The sequence below is a fragment of the Loxodonta africana genome, chromosome 3, assembly GCF_030014295.1.
Source record: "Loxodonta africana isolate mLoxAfr1 chromosome 3, mLoxAfr1.hap2, whole genome shotgun sequence".
In the NCBI taxonomy this organism is placed as follows: domain Eukaryota; kingdom Metazoa; phylum Chordata; class Mammalia; order Proboscidea; family Elephantidae; genus Loxodonta; species Loxodonta africana.
Window position 1 is genome coordinate 63,879,959 of NC_087344.1, and position 4,854 is coordinate 63,884,812.

General features: G+C 41.6%; 1 non-coding gene across 1 annotated transcript; it reads left to right on the plus strand.

Moving 5' to 3' along the window:
* Positions 1-2,425: 2,425 nt before the first annotated feature.
* LOC111752091 (U11 spliceosomal RNA) lies at positions 2,426-2,559 on the plus strand. Its single transcript, XR_002787109.1, has one exon. It is a non-coding gene; the product is annotated as a U11 spliceosomal RNA (small nuclear RNA).
* The last annotated feature ends 2,295 nt before the right edge of the window (positions 2,560-4,854 follow it).

Genomic DNA, 4,854 nt, shown 5'->3' on the forward strand with positions numbered 1-4,854 from the left:
CTTTTGCATTCCAGTCACCGGTAATTACCAATGCATCTTGATTGCATGTTTGATCACAAAAAGGTAAGAGAATACCAGGGAAGATTTATTTAGCTGGGTGATGGAGGGGCCCTGGTTAGGAAAGAGCTTATTCAAGGATCAAGATGGCCAAGGTGGCTGGAACTTAATTAGTGATGAGGGAAGTGGCCGACATTGATGCAGGAGCTTGTAGGCTATGGTGGGGACCTGAGATTTTATTCAGTGTATAATGGGGAGGCATTGGAGGTTTAATCAGAGGAGTGAAAAGATTTTGTGTGTAAGAGATGACTCTGGTGAATTATGGAAGGAGCCACATCTGGGCTTCCCACCAGTTTATACAACACATCTGCTTCCTATTACAGTTTAAGAGCTGTTTATGTGACTCCCTTCTCTTGTAGCTTCTACTTTGCAGAGGGCACGGACCTCCATATATTATTATGCTAAGAAAGTAAAATGCCTAACAATACATATTTTTTGTTAAAAAAAATGTATGGTTAATGTATATGTACATAGAAAACATTCTGGCAAGGCAAACACTAAAGTGTTTGTGGTCAATAATAGCATTTTTACTTTTTACACAATTTCTGAACTGTTTCAATTTCTTCACAATTAGCACATGTTGTTTTTATATTGGAGCCCTGGTGGCACGGTGGTTAAGCATTAAGGCTGCAAACCAAAAGGTCAGCAGTTCAAATCCACCAACTGCTCCTTGGAAACTTTATGGAGGGCAGTTCTACTCTGTTCTGTAGGGTCGCTATGAGTCAGATCGATGGCAACAGGTTTTACGGTTTTTATATTAAAAATGAAGTATATGTTAATGATTCCATTTATGTGTCATTCTGGAAAAGACAAAACTGGAGGTCTAGGGACAGAGAAGAGATCACTGGTTGCCAGGGATTAGGGATAGAGGGAGGGGTGATTAGAAAGGGGCACAAGAGAACTTTTTGGGGTGACAGAAATGTTTGGTACGTTAAGTGTGGTGGTAGGTACGTGAGGAGCCCTGGTGGTGCAAACGAGTAACTGAAAGGCTGGTGGTTCAAAACCACCAGTGGCTTCCAGGGAGAGAGACCAGGCAAGGTGCTTCTGTGATTACATCCAAGAAAACCCTATGGGGCAGTTCCGCTCTGTTATATCAGGTCTCTATGAGTCGGAATCGGCTTGATGGCACATAACAGCAACAGTGGGTACATGACTATGCATTTGTTAAACCTTATTAACTACGGTAGAAAAGGTGAGTTTAATGTATGTAAATTATACCTCAGTCAGCCTGACTTTAAAAAATGAAGTATATGGAGAAAATATGCAAGGGAAGAACTACATTTTTAAAATGTTTTAATTACACAAATAATAAAATTATACAATAATAAAATAATCCATTCTTTTTAAAAATTAGAAGATTCACAGGTAAATCTAAAGTTCCGTGTGATCACCACCCCCAGTCCTGATCCCCTCCCTCCTTCCCAGATGTAATTACTGATGTGAGTCCTTCCAAACTTAAAAATATGTATTTATATATAATACGGCCTTAGAAAATACATTCCACTGAGTTGTGTGTGTGTTCTTTATCGAATCGATGATATCACGCCATACCCCATTCTACGCTCTTTTCCCATTACATAGCTTTGATGTGTTGATAAAAATTAATTCGATTATTCGAAATGCAATATTGCTTCCCCGCCCCTCCCCCCATTCATGGTATCATGTTGTACCTTTTCTACAACTCTCACCACACATTTTTTGTATATAGCATGCCACGGTGGCTTATATACACAATTTTGTTTATCCGTTATTGTGGAGGTGGCATTAAGTTGACACTCTTTCAATGATGCAGTGCCCCACCCTGTGCACACGTGCCAGGACCGCTCTAGGGTGGCTGGCATCTGTGCATTTTCAATTTTAATAGACTCGGATTCGTCTCTTCCCCAGTTGGGTATCCACAGCACCCAGCACAACGCGGGACGCCCACGATGAAGGGAGTGCGCGCTCTCAGAGAGCGACGCACCGAGCAAAGGACGCCCTGGGCGGCCGCGGAGAAACTGGCCTTTTTGTGACCGGGCAGCTTGCGGTACCGTGAAGCGGATGACAGAAGAGAGACTTCCCCAACTGCAGCCTACCAGCGCATCACTGCTACCTCGCGATTCAGCGCTTCCTGGTTGCTCCCTCTGGGCCCGCCCCATCTTCCCAGCAAGCAGTGCGCTAATTTACATATCACCTCATGTCCGTGCCTTCTAAATAAAAATCGAATGGATAAATCCTAGATTTTCCTGATGAAACTTCTCATCGGTGTAAAATTGTTTGTAATCTCTAACGTTAGGAACACAGAATAGGAGGTGGCATAGAATTTTTCACCCTAAACAAAAGATGCATTTTCCAGCACTGCTACCCTGTATTTGACAGTACAGAATTAAAAAAGGGCTTCTGTCGTGAAGTGGCACACGTAGGGCAACTCTATTGCTCTATGTGCGGAATCGACATCAAGAGATTTCGGAAGCGTAATTTTTGTTCTCTGGGCAGCTGGTGATCGTTGGTCCCGGCGCCCTAGTTTCATGTTCAAAAAATAAGTAGTTAGTGATGCTGAGTAGTTTGTGTTTTGTTTAGGTTATCTGAAACGTTGTTTTGTGTGGTACTAATGGTTTTTTTCTGTGATTAGCTTGTTTGGGCGGCTCACCTGTTCTGCACTTGGATCTAGGTGTGGTTTTTTTTTTTTTAGTTAATTGGTTGGGAAACTGTCTTCCGTGTTTTTTGATCTGGAGAAGTAAGAACCTCCAGTGCTTATCAGTTTATTGAAAACAGTTGAATTAATATTCTATCAATTTCTGGAGCCTTGTTTTTCACCAATGCGTTCAGAGCAGCTTGGACTTTTTTTGTTTCAGTACTATCAGTTCCTGATCATATGCTATACCTCTTGAAATGGTTGAAAATCTACTAATTCTTTTTGGTATAATGACTGTGTGTTCCTTCTATCTTCTTTTTCCTGCGTCGTTTAATATTTTCCCCATAGAATCCTTCAGTATTGCAACTCGAGGCTTGAATTTTTCCTTCAGTTCTTTCAGCTTGAGAAACGCAGAGGCAGAGCATGTTCTTCCCCTTTGGTTTTCTATCTCCAGCTCTTCGCACATGTCATTATAATACTTTGTCTTCTCGAGAGGCCCTTTGAAATCTTCTGTTCAGTTCTTTTACTTCATCAATTCTTCCTTTTGCTTTAGTTGCTTGACGTTCGTAAGCAAGTTTCAGAGTCTCCTCTGACATCCATCTTGGTCTTTTCTTTCCTGTCTTTTCAGTGATCTCTTGCTTTCTTCCTGTATGATGTCCTTAATGTCATTCCACAACTCGTCTGGTCTGCAGTCACTAGTGTTCAATGCGTCAAATCTATTCTTCAGATGGTCTCTAAATTCAGGTGGGATATACTCAAGGTCATATTTTGGCTCTCATGGACTTGCTCTGATTTTCTTCAGTTTCAGCTTGAACTTGCATATGAGCAATTGATGGTCTCTTCCACAGTCGGCCCTTGGTCTTGTTCTGACTGATGATATTGAGCTTTTCCATTGTCTCTTTCCACAGATGTAGTTAATTTGATTTCTGTGTGTTCCATCTGGTGAGATCCATGTGTATAGTCACTGTTTATGTTGGTGAAAGAAGGTATTTGCAATGAAGAAGTCCTTGGTCTTGCAAAATTCTATTATTCCATCTCTGGCTTTGTTTCTATCACCAAGGCCATATTTTCCAACAACTGGTCCTTCTTTGTTTCCAGCGGCTGCAGCAGTATATCGACAGGGAACTGCCAGAAATTCAGGCCAGTTTCAGAAAAGGACGTGGAACCAGGGATATCGTTGCTGATGTCAGATGGATCCTGGCTGAAAGCAGAGAATACCAGAAGGATATTTATCTGTGTTTTATTGACTATGCTAAGGCATTCAGCTATGTGGATCATAACAAATTATGAATAACATCGTGAAGAATGGGAATTCCAGAACACTTAATTGTGCTCATGAGGAACCTTTACATAGATCAAGAGGCAGTTGTTCGGACAGAACAAGGGGATACTGACTGGTTTAAAGTCAGGAAAGGTGTGCGTCAGGGTTGTATTCTTTCACCATACCTATTCAGTCTGTATGCTGAGCAAATAATACAAGAAACTGGAGTATATGAACAAGAACAGGGCATCAGGATTGATGGAAGACTCATTAACAACCTGCGTTATACAGATGACGCAACCTTGCTTGCTGAAAGTGAAGAGGACTTGAAGCACTTACTAATGAAGACCAAAGACCACAGCCTTCACTATGGTTTGAATCTCAACATAAAGAAAACAAAAATCCTCACAACTGGACCAATGAGAAACATCATGATAAATGGGGAAAAGATTGAAGTCAAAGATTTCATTTTACTTGGATCCACAATCAACAGCCATGGAAGCAGCAGTCAAGAAATCAAGAGACGCATTGCATTGGGTAAATCTGCTGTGAAGAACCTCTTTAAAGTGTTGAAGAGCAAAGATGTCACCTTGAAGACTAAGGCATGCCTGACCCAAGCCATAGTATTTTCAATCGCATCATATGCATGTGAAAGCTGGACAGTGAATAAGGAAGACCAAAGAAGAACCGATGCCTTTGAATTGTGGTGTTGGTAAAGAATATCGAATATACCATGGACTGCCAAAAGAACGAACAAATCTGTCTTAGAAGAAGTACAACCAGAATGCTCCTTAGAAGCAAGGGTGGCGAGACTGCGTCTTACATACTTTGGGCATGTTGTCAGGAGGGATCAGTCCCTGGAGAAGGACATCATGCTTCGCACAGTACAGGGTCAGCGGAAAGAGGAAGACCCTCAACGAGG